This window comes from Lissotriton helveticus, chromosome 7 (genome assembly GCF_964261635.1).
Source record: "Lissotriton helveticus chromosome 7, aLisHel1.1, whole genome shotgun sequence".
Taxonomy (NCBI): domain Eukaryota; kingdom Metazoa; phylum Chordata; class Amphibia; order Caudata; family Salamandridae; genus Lissotriton; species Lissotriton helveticus.
The window spans coordinates 1,956,720,853-1,956,737,760 of record NC_136068.1 but is presented as its reverse complement, the minus strand read 5'-3'; the positions used below and the strand labels follow the sequence as shown (position 1 = coordinate 1,956,737,760).

Here is a 16,908-nt window from a genome sequence, read left to right as displayed (position 1 = left end):
GCCCTTCAATTGTTACAAATGTGGTGACCCGGGGCACATAGCCAGTGACCCCAAGTGTCGCCTGTTTGGAAAACCAGCACCCACTGGTGCTCCGCCCCGACAAGTGACCAGTGTTCACTTAGGAGAAGAAGTGATGGTCCCGGGGGGTGGAGATCCTGTTCAGATGACCCTAGTCTCACTAGGAGACAGTGAGATGGTCCCTACAAACTACCTGCCCTCTAACACTAAAAAATATGGGCAGGTGGTTACCATCAATGGTAAGAAAGCTGAGGCTCTTAGAGACACAGGAGCCAGTGTGACTGCAGTGAGGCATCACCTGGTGTCTCAAGAGCAGGTTGTACCCCATGCCTACTGTAGGGTTGTCAACGCTGACAATTCAGAGAGTCAGTGTCCGATGGCTCAAGTTCCCTTCGAGTGGGGGGGGGTCTCTGGTACTCTGCAGGTCTGTGTGAGGAAAGCCATGCCTGTTGACTGTTTGCTAGGGAATGACTTGGAGGACTCCCCTTGGGAAAAGGTGGAGAAAACGACTCACCTGAAGATGGTGGGTCTACCTGACTGGGCGTGCGTGACCACCCGGTCAATGGCAGCCAGTAGGGGTGATCAAGAGGTCCTGGGGCCTGAGGGAGAGGCCCAGGAACCGGCCTTAGGGAGAAGGCGCAGGGTGCGCGGGAAACCGGCCCCTGAAGTTCCCACGGTCCAGGAGGAAGCAGACCTTGAGGGGGATGCCCTGGAGCCTACTGGGGAACAGATTGCCGAACTGGGGGACCTGCCTGAGCTGACCCATTGGCAGCAAGAAGGAGGCCCCTCCAGGGAGGAATTCTGCAGGGAGCAGAAAGAATGCCCTTCTCTCGTGGGTATGCGGCAGCAGGCTGCAGACCAGGCCAATGGTGTTCAGGCCAAAACACATTATGTGTACTGGGAGAATGACCTCCTGTATTCAGAGCCTAAGGCTGCTGAACCTGGGTCAGCCCGTGTGCTGGTGGTACCCCAGAAGTTCAGAGCCTTCCTACTGGGACTGGCTCATGATGTGCCTTTAGCAGGACATTTGGGGATGGACAAGACCTATGACAGGCTTGTCACCCACTTCTACTGGCCCCAAATGCACAAGAGCTCAGATGCTCATTGTAGGACCTGTCCAACTTGCCAGGCAAGTGGGAAGAGCGGAGGGAAGATCAAGGCTCCCCTCCAACCCTTCCCTGTGGTCAGTACTCCATTCCAACGAGTGGGTATTGACATTGTTGGGCCTCTGGACCCCAAGACAGCCATGGGCAACAGGTTCATCCTGGTCTTGGTGGATCATGCCACCCGGTACCCTGAAGCCATCCCTCTGAGGACAGTGACGGCCCCCGTGGTGGGGCGTGCACTGATGGGAATTTTCTCCAGAGTGGGATTCCCTCTAGAGGTGGTGAGCGACAGGGGGACCAACTTCATATCCAAGTATATGAAGTCCCTTTGGCAAGAGTGTGGTGTAACCTACAAGTTCACCACACCTTACCATCCCCAAGGAAATGGGTTGGTTGAAAGATTTAACCGAACCCTGAAGGGCATGATCATGGGCCTGGAAGGTCCAATGAGGCGTAAGTGGGACGTCCTCTTGCCATGCCTGCTCTTTGCATACCGCGAGGTGCCACAGAAGTCTCTAGGGTTCAGCCCCTTTGAGCTGCTGTATGGTCACCCCGTGAGAGGACCACTGAGTTTGGTAAAGGAAGGCTGGGAGCAATCTCCCAGGAAACCTCCCCAGAATGTATATAGCTACATGCTGGCCTTCAGAAACCAAACCAGGCGCTTCAGACAACTTGCCGAGGCAAATCTGGAAGCTAGCCAGGAGGAGATGAAGCGGTGGTACGACCAGAATGCCACTCTGGTAGAGCTTCAGCCTGGACAGGAGGTGTATGTCTTGGCCCCAGTGGAACCCTGTGCACTTCAGGATAAGTGGACAGGCCCATTTGAGGTTGTGGAGCGCAAGAGCTCAGTGACATACTTGGTGGACATGAAGACGCCCAGGAATCCTTTAAGGGTCTTACATGTCAACCGCCTCAAGCCCCACTTGAAAAGGTCCGAAGTGGGCATGCTGTTGGCCACTGATGATGGAATGGAAGAGGAGTCTGAGCCTCTTCCTGACCTCTTAGTGGCCTGTGAGAAAGATGGGTCAGTGGATGGAGTTAACCTCTCACCCACCCTGACCCCTGAGCAACAGGAAGACTGCCGCCAATTGCTGGGGCAGTTTCCAGATCTGTTCTCCCTGGTTCCTAGTGTCACAGATTGGTGCGTCCATGATGTGGACACAGGAGACAGCTTACCTGTGAAGCATAAGGCTTACAGAGTGACTGACAGGGTCAGGGCCTGCATCAAGGAGGAGGTCTCCAAGATGCTTGCTCTTAGGGTGGTTGAGTCTTCCAGCAGTCCTTGGTCCAGCCCCGTGGTCTTGGTCCCAAAGGCTGCTGCGCCGGGAGCCACACCTGAACTCCGGTTCTGTGTGGACTACAGAGGACTCAATTCAGTCACCAAGACTGACGCGCACCCTATCCCCAGAGCTGATGAGCTCATTGATCGGCTAGGGGCTGCTCGGTTCCTCAGCACGTTTGATTTAACGTCTGGGTACTGGCAGATCGCCTTGACCGATGGGGCAAAGGAGAGGTCCGCATTCTCCACACCAGATGGGCATTTCCAGTTCCGGGTTATGCCATTTGGGATGAAGAATGCCCCTGCCACCTTTCAGAGGTTGGTCAACCAGGTGTTGGTCGGGCTGGATGAGTTCAGTGCCGCCTACCTGGATGACATCGCAGTGTTCAGTGGCACCTGGCCAGAACACCTGCGGCACCTCTGGGAAGTGTTGATGGCGCTGCGCAAGGCAGGCCTCACAATCAAGGCAAGCAAGTGCCAGATTGGGCAGGGTTCAGTGGTGTACTTGGGACACCAAGTGGGGAGTGGCAAGGTGGCACCCTTGCAACCCAAAATTGAAACCATCCTGGCTTGGGAACCCCCCAAGATCCAGACTGCAGTGAGAGCCTTCCTGGGGCTCACTGGGTATTACAGGAGGTTTGTCAAGGGCTATGGCACTATTGTGACCCCCTTGACAGAGCTGACTTCTAAGAAGCAGCCCAGGAATGTGATTTGGACTGACACCTGTCAGAAGGCTTTTGACACCCTGAAGACTGCCATGTGCACGGCGCCCGTGCTCCTGGCTCCTGATTTCTCCAAGGAATTCATAGTGCAAACAGACGCTTCAGAGCATGGTGTAGGGGCTGTTCTCTCACAGATGACTGAGGAGGGCTGGGACCAACCCGTAGCCTTCATCAGTAGGAGGTTACTTCCACGGGAAAGTAGGTGGAGTGCAATAGAGCGAGAAGCATTTGCTGTGGTCTGGGCGCTGAAGAAGCTAAGACCCTACTTGTTTGGGTCTCACTTCCGGGTTCAGACGGACCACAGGCCCCTCAGATGGTTGATGCAAATGAGGGGTCAGAACCCAAAACTGTTGAGATGGTCCATCTCCCTACAGGGTATGGACTTCACGGTGGAACACCGCCCTGGCACAGATCACGCCAACGCTGATGGTCTGTCCAGATTTTTCCGCCTTAGTGATGAGGAACTCCCTGGGGAAGGGTAGTTCCCCCCACATTTCAGCTGGAGGGGACACGTGTTAGACCTGGCACCTTGGCGTGAGTTTCCCTTCCACTTTTTGCTGTTGTGCCTCAAATGTTTTGCTGGTGTCTGCTACTCAGGGCACTGCGCCACGGCCAACCCGTGCCGCAGTGCAAGTGCTCCCTACTGTAAAGTGTACCTGTGATTGATGTCCATGATTGGTTCATTGGATTTACTGTTAGTCCCTAGTAAAGTGCACCAGGAGTGCCAGGGCTTGTGAATGCCAACACTGCTAGTGGGCCTGCAGCGCTGGTTGCGCCACCCACAGAAGCAGCCTTAAAATGTGTCCAGGGTCTGCCATTGCAGAACCTACGTGCAGTCTGGTACTGTCACACTGGCTGGGCAAGTGCACACACTTGCCAGCCCCTAAAACCTTCCCTTAACTTCATATTAGTCACCCCTATGGTAGGCCTGAGGGCAGGGTGCATTGTAAGTATAAGGTAGAACATGCCCTGATGTGTGTGGCATGTTCTAATAGTGAATTACTGCCAAATTCGTTTTTCACTATTGTAAGGCTACCAGTTCCCTTCTAGGCCAGTTGGGCTGCTGGAATTATTACACTCTATAATCCCAGCAGGCTCAGGGAACATGGTAGAAATTAATGTTTAGTATGCCTGAACTCAGAATAATAAAATACTTCTTTTAGTAAAGTTTATTTTAATATCCTGTGTTTGCAAATGCTACTTTTAGAAAGTTAGCATTTGCTGGCCTAACCATTTCAGCCCGCCTCTGCTTGGATGTGGACCTGACTGTCTGGTGTGTGTGAGTGACAGGGCTGGGAGTTGACAGGTAGTGATTAGCAGGATGACCCCTTAGTGGGTGGTGGGAGTTTCCCCTGAATGATGCATCAGGCTGTGCCCCTGCCTCCACAATGCTGGCTCCGCCCTCCTGGGGAGCGACTGATGACTCAGCCTGCACCTGGCCCAGGAAGGACCGAAGCCTGTCAACAAGGTGCTCAAGCTGCCCCTGCCTTCACAATGCCGGCTCCGCCCCCCTGGGGAGCGGCTGATGTGCCTGCCCTCACACTGAATGCAGAAGCCAGAAGTACCCACAACAAGTGCTCAGAGACTGGAGCAGTTATGCAGAGGCCCCCCTGGCCTGCTAGAACAAAAGAAACTGGGTATAAAAGAAGGAGCCCTGCTCCTTGTAAATTAGATCCTGTTTGTGCTACAAGAGAAACTCTGCCCGAAGAGAAGGACCTGGAAGGACTACAAGGAGGAGTGCTGACTCTGGCCTGTGTCTGGTGCCTTGCTGCCAAAGGAGAGGAAGAGAAAAGACTACAAGAGACTTTTGCTTTTATTTTGAACTTTGTGCCAAACTCTGCTGAAAGATCTCCAAGGGCTTGCTGTTGAACTTGCCCCCTGACCAGCGCTCCAGGAACAGTGAGCGCTAACCCCTGACCAAGGCATCTGCTGTGTGTGCTGCTTATCGCTGCAGCGCTGATTGAGGAGGACGAGGGCATCCACCCCCCTGCACACCGTGACCGTGGGATCAGCCAGCCGCCCTAGCACCGTGAGGCCCAGCCGCCGCTGGCCCGAGCACCGCGACGGCGTCTGCCTTTCGCCCCACGAGAACAAAGTAACGGAGGACCCGTCCGGTCCAAGCATCGAGGTCTACTGGGCAAGCGCCGTAGACTCCCCCGCAAAGACGGACTGCCGCCCTTCTGTCCTCCCCCGCTATCAGCGTCCTGTCCGACTGCCCCGCTGAAAGGGCATCACCGCGACCGGCACTTTGGCTGGGTACGTCCCGCACTTGGGGACCGTACTGCCACTGCGCCACACCCAGCCGCCGCCGTCAGGACTGAAGAGAAGACTGAGTGAAGGACCTGAGACCCCATCGAGCACCGCCGCCCCCGGGTGACCCGTGACCTGCTGCCTCGAGCCGCAGCTCGCCTCGCCCGTCAAGGAAGCAAAGCGACGTGGGACAGCTTCCCCCTGCAGCCGTCCTCTTCGAAGATCACCACAAGAAGTTCAAGGTACTGTCTTTTGCCCTCCACGGTGCGAGCGTCCTGCAACCCGAGCTCGCACCGCGCTGACTGATCTCCGGCACCCCGGGAGCCTCGCAGCGGCTGTCTGCTGGCAGCGCGAGCCGCCCTTGAATCAGAGGCTCGCTCTGCTCTTGGCCCCCGAGGACCCGCCTGACGCTCTCTGAGGCCCGCGGCCCCCTCTCCCCGTGTCGAGCCCCGCAGGGTGACTCATTTCTGGAGCTGAGACAGCGGAAAGCGCCTTGAAGCGCTCTAAGACACTTGAACCTTCATAAAGCTGGGCAAAAGGCCCAAAAGAGTGCTTTTATCTAAGAACTGTGACTGCTGATAAAGATAACTGGAACCTGCCTACAAGAAAGTAACCAAGACTGTATTTACAAGCCTGCTTGAAACTTATATAAAAGATATATATTTTTACAAATACAGTTTGGTGTCATTGTGTGGTGGGTTGGTGGTGATGGTGTAATGTTGCAAATGTTTAACCCTATATGCCCCAGAGATTAGCCTAAGACTGCTTAAGCCACACTACCTAGAGGGTAAGCAGAGGTTGTCTTGAAGGTAACCCTCAGCCCTGACGGGGAAGAGAGAGGCCCTGCTTGTCGCCAGTGCTGCACTGCGCCAACCAGAGACTCCCCCTTCCTACAGATCCCATCCCATCTCCTAGGGATTTAAGAGCTAACACCAACTCTAGCTCACAGGAGGATCATCAGATAGGATCCCATCCCGTCTCTTAGGGATTTAAGAGGTAACACCAACTCTGGCTCACGGGAGGATCGTCAGCATGGATCACATCCCGTCTCCTGGAGATTCAAGAGCTAACACCAACTCAGGCTCAGAGGAGGATCATCAGCATGGATCCCATCCCATCTCCTAGGGATTTAAGAGCTAACACCAACTCTAGCTCACAGGAGGATCATCAGATAGGATCCCATCCAGTCTCTGAGAGATTAAAGAGCATACATCACTCTAGCTCCGAGGAGGATCGTCAACATGGATCCCATCCCGTCTCCGAGAGATTAAAGAGAGTACACCAACTCTAGCTCACAGGAGGATCATCAGATAGGATCCCATCCCGTCTCTTAGGGATTTAAGAGGTAACACCAACTCTGGCTCACAGGAGGATCGTCAGCATGGATCACATCCCGTCTCTGAGAGATTAAAGAGCGTACTCTAGCTCCGAGGAGGATCGTCAGCATGGATTCCATCTGGTCTCAGAGAGATTAACGAGCGTACTCTAGCTCAAGGGAGGATCGTCTGCATGGATCCCATCCCGTCTCCTACAGATTCAAGAGCTCACACCAACTCTGGCTCAGGGGAGGATCGTCTGCATGGATCCCATCCCGTCTCCTACAGATTCAAGAGCTAACACCAACTCTAGCTCCAAGGAGGATCGTCAGCATGGATCCCATACCGTCTCCTATGGATTTAAGAGCGTACACCAACTCTAGCTCAGAGGAGGATCATCAGATAGGATCCCATCCCGTCTCTGAGAGATTAAAGAGCGTACTCTAGCTCCGAGTAGGATCGTCAGCATGGATTCCATCTGGTCTCAGAGAGATTAACGAGCGTACTCTAGCTCAAGGGAGGATCGTCTGCATGGATCCCATCCCGTCTCCTACAGATTCAAGAGCCCACACCAACTCTGGCGCAGGGGAGGATCGTCTGCATGGATCCCATCCCGTCTCCTACAGATTCAAGAGCTAACACCAACTCTAGCTCCAAGGAGGATCGTCAGCATGGATCCCATACCGTCTCCTATGGATTTAAGAGCGTACACCAACTCTAGCTCAGAGGAGGATCGTCAGCATGGATCCCAACCCGTCTCCTAGAGATTAAAGAGCGTACACAAACTCTGGCTCAGGAGAGGATCATTAGCATGGATCCCATCCCGTCTCCTGGAGTTTCAAGAGCTAACACAAACTCTGGCTCATGGGAGGATCATCAGCATGGATCAATTCCCGTCTCCGAGAGATTAAAGAGCGTACACCAACTCTAGCTCCGAGAAGGATCGTCAACATGGATCCTGTCCCGTTTCCTAAGGATTTAAGAGCTAACACCAACTCTGGCTCAGGGGAGGATCGTCAGCATGGATCCTACCCTGTTTCCTAGTGCTTCAAGAGGTTATATCAACCCCGGCCTCTAGGAGGACCTTCAGCAATGATTCCATAGTTTAGAGATTTAAGAACTTACATCAAGTCTGGCTCACGGGAAGACCTTCAGCGTGGATCCCATCCCCAAGACATTCAAGAACTTACACCGACTCTTGCTCAGGAGAGGATCGCCTGCATGGATCCATCCCGTGTCCTAGAGATTCAAGAGCTAACACCAACCCTGACCTCTGGGAGGATCTGCAGCATGGATTCCATCCCTTACAGATTCAAGAACATACATCAACTCTGGCACAGGGGAGGATCGTCAGCATGGATCTTCTGTCCTACAGATTTGAAAGCTTACACCAACCCTAGCTCAAGGGAGGATCGTCTGCATGGATCCCATCCCGTCTCCTAGAGATTAAAGAGCTAACACCAACTCTGGCTCACGGAAGGATCGTCAGCATGGATCCCATCCCGTCTCCTAGAGATTTAAGAGCTTACACCAACTCTGGCTCAGGGGAGGATCGTCAGCAGGGATCTTATGTCCTACAGATTTGAAAGCTTACACCAACCCTAGCTCAAGGGAGGATCGTCTGCATGGATCCCATCCCGTCTCCTAGAGATTAAAGAGCCAACACCAACTCTGGCTCACGGGAGGATCGTCAGCATGGATCCCATCCCGTCTCCTAGAGATTTAAGAGCTAACTCCAACTCTGGCTCACGGGAGGATCGTCAGTATGGATCCTATCCAGTCTCCTAGAGATTTAAGAGCTTACACCAACTCTGGCTCACGGGAGGATCATCAGCATGGATCTCATCTGGTCTCCTATAGGTTGAAGCATTTAAAACATCCCAAGCCTCAGAGGAGGATGTTCAGAATGGATCCCATCTCCAGAGATTAAAGTGCTTACAGCATCTCAAGTCCAGGAGGGCATCTTCAGCAAGGATTCCATTGCTTGGAGATTCAAGTGTTTTAAAAATCCCCAGACAGTTGGAGGACCTCTAGCATGGATCCAGTCTCCCGCAGATTCAAGCCCTCACAACATCCCAAGCCTTATTGGAGGATATTCAGAGTGAATGCTTCACCTACAGATTAAAGGCTTTACAAAGTGCACAGCACATGAAAGGAACTTCAGCATGGATATCATTTTCAGCAGATTCAACGTTTCCAACCAGCTAAACAGTAGAAATTGTGGGGGTGGAGGAAGGAAGGGTGGACAGGAAACACAGATAGATATTTTTGAGGGTGAGGCAAAACGAGGACAAAAGAGTACAGACGAATGAGAGAAGATAAAGGGAGCGGAGAGACTAAGAGGGTGAGAGGGGAGTAGGAAAGGAGAGAGAGAGGATGGAGAGAAGGGAAGAAGGGGACGGAAGAGGGAGAGAGCTGCAGGAGGAAAAGAAACAGTAAGGAGAGAAAGGAAGTGGAGTAGGACAAAGGGAGTAAATGAAGTGATAGAAACATGGTACAGAGAGAGGAGGGAAAGAAAGGAAGAGAATAAAGGGATATAATGGAGAGAAATTGAACAGACAGAGGGAAAGGGAGAGAAGGAGATAAGAGGGGGAGAAAGATGGACCCACGGGAGCCCAGAAAAATACAGATACCTACATAGAATCATAGGGGTCTGTGGTGTTTAAAGTAGGGGTTTGCAGACCTGGTAACCAAGAAAACTTTTTTACTGTGTGAACGAGGTGAAGGGCTGTGATGAGGGGGAGGATTTGAATTTATCACTGACTAAACAGGCCTGGAAGGAGCAAGGCAACAGAGTGGGGCTATACGTTCAAACCATAATGTCCAAAAACCGCAATGGCGTAAGACGCCTCTACCCACTTTATCAAAGACAAACAAAGGCTTCTGTAGCATTCTACCTATTTAGGAGGACTCATTCATTTTGGGGCTCTAAATTATCTTGGTGGAAGCTAAACCAGGAGGATTCTTTAGGTTCTTGGATGGTGGGGTTCTGAATTAAGACACTTTTAGGCAGAGTATCACTTGATGCTGCAGATACTCTGGTCAGAGGCCCATGTACTGCCGCAGGTACCTTCGGGCTGAGTCTGGCGCGCTGCCGCAGGTACCTTCGGGCGGAGGTCCATGTGGTGCATTAGATACCTTTGAGCGGAGTCTCACGTGCTGCCACAGATACTTTTGAGCGGAATCTCATGTGCTGCAGCAGATACTCTGGTCAGAGGTTCATGTGCTGCAGCAGATACTCTGGTCAGAGGTTCATGTGCTGCAGTAGATACTTTTGAGCGGAGCCTGTCCTCGGGTCACTCCCCACGGTTCCTCCTGGGTGCCAGTGCCTCCCCGCTACTGCCGCTGATGCTGACCGAGGGCTCGCCCCTCCCGAGTACCAGTGTCTCCCCGCTGCTGCCTGCTGACGGTGACCGAGGGCTTGCAGCCCCTGGTGTCCGCCCCATCCTGTAGTCCTGTCTTTTTTCTTTCTTTTCTTTTTTACTCATCCTAATCCATTGCCTGCTCTAGGTGCTCCTTCGCGCCACTGCCCTCCGTGCACCCCCCCGCTTCCCGCCGCTGCTATGCCTTTTATTTTGGCATCAGTTTTTAAAACATAAATAAAAGACATTGTCATTTACAATGGCAATAGCTTAAACTCGAATAAATGCGAGACCTATTGCATTGCAAATGCTTGTTCCTTAAGGTGTGGAATTCGACAGTTTATAATTTTATTGCGGCTTGGGTACTCCCGTTTAGTTCACTGACTTTTAAATGGAAGGAAAGAAAACGCCACCAGTAATTGTGATCTTTGCAACGCAGGGGTTGAAAAATGTACTCGCCCGCTCGCAAATGTGAGTGAATTTCCTTCAGGGCGAGTCAGTTTCAAGGCCTACTTGACCGGCCTGGCGAGTGCTTATCTGGCAATGCAGTAGCAGGTGAAGGCTCTAGGGGGCAGCACTACAATGGCTGCAACGACGGCATTCAAGTATTAAGTGCACGCGGTGAAGGCTCTAGGGGGCAGCATGCACGCACCACCTAACTTAGTGGTGGTGGTGTGGTGCGCTGCCTATTGTTTCTGTGGGTTCCAGGGCCGTCAATCTTGTAGCGCGCGAAAGCGCTACCAATGACGGCCCTGGCCAGCCCCCGCGTGCTGTGCTGCCTTAAGTGCAGCAGTGACGCAGCACGCCACCACGCGCGCGCTCTCTCTCTCTCTTCGGTGGAGTCGGGACGGAGTGCAGGGCGATTTGGAGGCGAGTCCATTGTGTATTTTGGGTTTTGAACATCCTAATGCTCACTATCCTGAAATCTGCATTTGTGGCTACACTGCATTAGGCATGGCCTGGAAACAGTTGTCACCAATATTCTACACATCTGCAGAGAAATGGCTCACTCGGTGAAGACCGGCGTTGTTTATGACATGTGTTTGCCTGTAACCGCCTTACTAATCGCCAGAGAAGACCTAGTCCCCCATGGTGGTTGCCACACAATCACACCATTCCCAACTAGCCTCTGAGGGTGTTGATACAATCAGCCCTGGATTTCAGCTGAACTGGTTAGCAAAGAATGGTTGCAGTGTTGGTGTGTAACCCTCCCTGGGTTAACCCCAGTAAGGGAGGAAGACTTTGTTGCACAGTTGAAGCTCGTGCCAAAAAGTTATTAATTAAAAGAATGGTATTTAACACCTTGGCTGCTAAGGCTTTTCCCCTCCTGTGCTGGAGATTTATGTTTCCCATTATACATGACGAGTTGACCTTGTCATGAGCACAGCTCCAGTGTGCCTCATGACGAGTTCACCTTGTCATTAGCATGGAAAAGGTTAATTGTTGGTTTTCTGCAAAGCTACAGACTGTCGGCCTACTAAACAACACTGATCTTAAACGTTTCCTAGAAAAACTTTAGGTTCTGTTTAAGTCTTGACCGAGCGTTACTAACTTTTGGCACAAAAACATCCAATTTGTGGATTACATACTAGATAAATATATTCTAATGTCTCCTGTAGTGGAAATCCTGCAAAGTTTATCACACATTTGTTTTAAAAACGGCATAAAAGTGATTGTTTGAGCATTTATTTGTTTTATTTTTGTTTGTGTTTGTAAGGCCTGCATAAGATCTTTCAGTCTCCTTATTGTGTTAGGATATATGCGCATATATGAAGAGAGTAGTTAATTGTCGCATATTTCAGTGGGCAGTAAACATTATTAATATTATAAACAGGTAAAAAGACGTGATACTTACTATAATATCTCGTTGTGATAGTCATGCTCCCTTTTACCTGTTATGGGGTAGTAACTTCTATCTGCTACGTGTGGGGGTATGAAGTGGACTTTGAAGGCATACCTCGATTGATCTGAGTCGGAGTGAAAAATAAATGTTGAAGCAACACAAACATATGTGGCGCACCTCACCAGGGCTTTTACGTGTACAGTTGAATAAGCAGGGTGGAAGAGTCCTGCCATCACACACAGAAACCACTAGACTGGTGGTGTAACGCAAATGAGGGAATGCCACTGCAAAATGTGATGAGAGCACCATATCCTTCCATATCTTACTCATATAAGTAGATTTTAGAGTGAATGGGGCCTTGGAACTCTAAAGGGTGGGGTGCCCGTGTGCTACAGAGGGTGCAGAGTCCTGCATTATGGCCCTGCATGAGACAAGCAGCACTAGTCCCAGACTTCATTTAAAATGCTGATGGAGAAATCTTAAAAGTGAATTCTGGATGAAGGCACTTGATAAGTGAAGGCACTTGATAAGTGTTGGCACTAAGGTGAGAAAGATACTGGCTGCAAATTCTTCAATATGCCGACGATCTTGTAATTTTGGATCATACCAGGATTGGCTTGCAAAAAGCCTTAGATGCGCTATACAGCTTCAATCAAAAGAACAACCTACTGGTAAACCAGGACAAGACCAAAATCCTCATCTTTGGAAAGTACCATCGAAAACAGACAGCTCAATGGCGCCTAGGGGATCTGCAAATTAGATCTTGCAAAAATTACAACTACTTGGGTCTCAGGCTCACGGAAGGGGCAAAATCAACTGCTCATCTGAAATATCTAAGAATTAAAGGTGCTGGGATTATTTGCAGCTTGAGAAATCTCAATCGAAAATTACATAGCCCACTCACGGAACCCATTCTGAAAGTTCTAAAAGCAAAAACAGTGCCCTCAATTAATTACGGCCACCTAACCTTTCCCGGCGCATTGAGAATTTCTACATGAGCTTTCAATCTTCCATATACAAGAAAGTGCTGGCAATCCCACGACAGGCCAGGAGAGCCAGAGTAAGGCTGGAGCTGGGACTTTCTCGCCCAGACATCTCTTGCCAGGGGGATACAATAAAATACTACATCAGCAATTTGAGAGCTCCAGCATCAGCCTTGAAAGCTCAAATTAAATCAATCTTTGAAGAAAAGGGTTCACCATGGCAAGCACAATTGACAGGAGCTATTCAATCACTAGAAATAGAGGAGCAAAACCTGGTCAATATTAATATTTCAATTGCTGCATGGAAAAAAGCAGTGAACAGACAGGTGAAGCACATATCATTCACAAGAGATATGGAAAGTCTGCATCACCATCCAAATCTTTCCACACTGGACGCCTCTTACAAAGTGGGAAAAGCACAGCCTTATTTTGAGCAAGCACTATCAAATCAAGTTCGAAAAAAGATCACTTATATGAGGCTCTTGGCATTACCCATTGTGGAGTTCAATCAAAGCTGGGCCCGTGCGGACAAATTAATAGCATGCAGACTTTGTGACTACCATCAGGAATCCTGGTATCATTTGCTGTGTTGCTGCCCAAAGCTAGCCAGTGAGAGGCATCGCTTGGTCATCCCAATCTGCAGAGCTCAGGGCCTCAAGCGATGCAGCGAAATCTCGGACTTGTGCTTTTCCTCCACAGAAAGTCAAATAGCAGCACGGCTGGGGAAATTTACAGACCTAATCCGTGCAGGACTAACCGCAAATGCTGAGCCGCAGAAATAAATCTACAGGTCTGGAAACAGGGGAGAGATGGACAAACCTCTGTCTTATAAATAAACGCTCTTTGCACTAAAACAGTATTACTAGAACATGACACTGTAACGAATGTTTTAGGTCAAATTAGACTGTGGCAATAATCAGGTGTCTTAACCTATTTGGTTTTTAGATAATTTTTAGAATGTTAGCATATTGTAATGATTTTAATTAATCGAACAATAACGTTTTTTTTCAAGTTACTGGGTGGTCCCCTTACAGTCACCAACGTGACTAAACAAAACCAGGGAACCTATTAGTGGTATAACACAAAAGTATGGGGTCCCTGCAGAATGTAATGCAGGTCCCAGGCCAGAGTCATGTGTCACAGTATTCAAAGGCTTTAGTTTAAATCAGGGACCACCTGTTGCGGCGATGCAAAGTACTATAGCCTAGTGTGTTACGGCCAGAGTTTTAAGTTGGATGAATAAACTGGGGGGATCTCTCAAAGGGGCATGGTCGATATCATTATTGTCATGGCTTAAAACACCTAAGCTAAAGATCTGTGCTGAGCACTGGTATTTTGCTGCTTCTGTCATTGCATCCTGACATATAATACAACATGTAACATTACACCCACAACAATATAGGATTATTGGCTTTGTCAATCGTTATTTGCATAAGATAAATAAGCAACACCTTTGGCATAACTATATATAATATTGAAAATACTTCCGTTCCGACATGATGAGACTGTGAAAGTACTATATATAATGCGTTTCTTTGAAGTTACCTCAAATGCAATGAAATGTGATAATGCTGCTGAATTCAAATCTGTTTTTCCCCCTGGCGGGTGAGGGCACAAACGGAGATCCTATCATGATAGGGAACAGTCTCAGCACCGGCTTTTTAAAATTGCGGGTTTGAGCACTGGCAGGACCCGGCCCACTTAAAGGCCTGGTTACCCCTCTGTTGCGATCCGGAAGGAAAAGCTCAACTTTTGCAGTATTGAAAGCACGCCTTACGCCCCCATATGACAGGGATATGGTTGAAGACCCAGGAAAATGCATATGCGATCAGTTTGTGGGTCGAGTGAATTGCTGTTAGGTCGAGTAGAAAAGGCTACTCACTCGACCTGCAGGTCAAGTAAGATTTTTTAGATTTGTCGAGCCCTGAACGGTGGTGTGCACGTATTGTCGGTATGCTAAAACCCGATACTGGTTGAGGCTAGAAGGCGCTATTTAAAATCAATACCATTTAGATAGAACAGCGCATCTGTGCAGAGTCTGATGACGCTTTTTAACTATTTATTTTATTTGTTTATTTAAAGAGTTTTATGTAGCGCTGGCTAGACCTGGAGGTATCAGAGCGCTTTACATGAGAATCAACAATGTAACAGAAAAAGTTCAACAATCACACAATAAATCCCAAAAAAAGAATAGGCAATACAATTAGGAGAAGGGAGAAAGGAGAGAGAAAAGTAGTGGAGGGGTCAGGGGAGGTGAGAAAGGGAGGATAGGGGGAGAGACAATACGGAGAGACGAAAAGAAGTCTATCTAAGGACCGTCAGAGTATGTGAAGACCAAGGAGGGAATCCACGTCCCATCGCACCTATAGCTAAACCAGGAAGCTCCATCAGGCATCAGACAAAAAAGTTCAGTCTCAATACATTGAGAGAGGGGAGTAGGAGAGACGTAAAAAGAGGGAGGATGCGGAGGAGAGGACAGGAGAGACGAAAGGAAGTGCAACAATGTGGTTTAACAGTAAAACAGAAAAAGATCAACAATTACACATTACATCAAACAATCAGCAATACATTAGGAGAGGAGAGAAAAGAGAGACAAAGGAAGTGGGGGTAGGTGAGGTGAGAAAGTGGTAACATTTGTATGTCACAACTTGTTTAAATTATTAAAAACTTTTTTTAATCTGTATTGATTGTTTTCTGTGTATTGTTAGAACAAGTGCTTTGTATGAAATGTGTTGTTCTCAGCAGAGAAGTTAATCCAATAAACAGACTCCTGAAGCTGCAGGGGGGGCTGAGGGGGGTCTATGCAGGTGTAACCCTCAGCTCTATAAGCATAGGAAGGGGGGCTCTGGTTACATGGGGGGGTCTGCAAGACATGCCCCCCCCCCCAGGGCTTGAGGCTGCAGGGGGGACACAGAGGGAAGCAGCAGCATAGGGTGGTGGGGGGGGTCTCAGGTGCAAGGAGAGGGCGGGGGGGGCTCTGGTTACATGGGGGGTCTGCAAGACATGCCCCCCCCCAGGGCTTGAGGCTGCAGGGGGGACACAGAGGGAAGCAGCAGCATAGGGTGGTGGGGGGGGTCTCAGGTGCAAGGAGAGGGCGGGGGGGGGCTCTGGTTACATGGGGGGTCTGCAAGACATGCCCCCCCCCCCCAGGGCTTGAGGCTGCAGGGGGGACACAGAGGGAAGCAGCAGCATAGGGTGGTGGGGGGGGATCTCAGGTGCAAGGAGAGGGCGGGGGGGCTCTGGTTACATGAGGTGGTGGGGGGTCTGCAAGACTTGCCCCCCTCACCCCCCCGCGCTTGAGGCTGCAGGGAGGGGGGCACAGAGGGAAGCAGCAGCTGAGGGGGGCGTGGGGGGGTCTCTCAGGGGTAGTCCTCTGCTCTGGTTACATGGGGGGGGTCCACAATTGCCCCTCCCCCGCAGTCCAGACCAGGCTCAGCAGGGGGGGGGCTGGCTTCAGAGCCCCGGGTATGGAGGGGGGGTCTGAAGGAGGGGGGCTGGCTTCAGAGCCCCCCTCCCCGGGTCTGAGGAGGACAGGGGGGTCTGGCTTGAGACCCCCGGGGATGGAGGGGGGGGCACAGGGATGGGGGGGGTCTGCCCTTACCTCCCGCCCCCGACACGGGCGCTCAGGACCCGCGGCTTCCACTCTAACCGCCAGCAGTGAGTGACAGGCGGCAGAGCCAATAGGAGGCCGCGCAGCCCGCAGCCTCTGATTGGTTCAAACAAATCAACTATAGAGGAAACATCCCCCGCAGCGAGGGACAGAACCAATGGCATGCGTGGAGAGCGTTGACGGACAGGCGAAGGGGCAGGCGACACCGCCCCACAGCATATGATTGGTTAAAACGAATCAATTACCCGGAAAACACCGCCCTCCGTGAGTGACAGGAGGCGGAGCCAGACAAGAGGCAGGCCGCGCCGCCTACGGCCTCTGATTGGTGGAAACAAATCAACTTCCTGAACGCTCCGCCCTCAGTGACCCGGAAGAAGCCGCTGCAGCCGCAGAGAGCCTGCCGCCGCGCTCAGCCGCCC

General features: G+C 50.8%; 1 protein-coding gene across 2 annotated transcripts in view; it reads right to left on the bottom strand.

Annotated features, from left to right (window-relative positions):
* CASP2 (caspase 2) overlaps positions 1-16,586 on the bottom strand; it is a 182,307-nt gene extending 165,721 nt beyond the window's left edge. For both annotated transcript variants that reach the window (XM_078655848.1, XM_078655849.1), the window contains exon 1: positions 16,481-16,586. The gene's annotated coding sequence lies outside the window, so the exon portion shown is untranslated. The remainder of the gene's footprint in view (positions 1-16,480) is intronic.
* Positions 16,587-16,908: the final 322 nt, after the last annotated feature.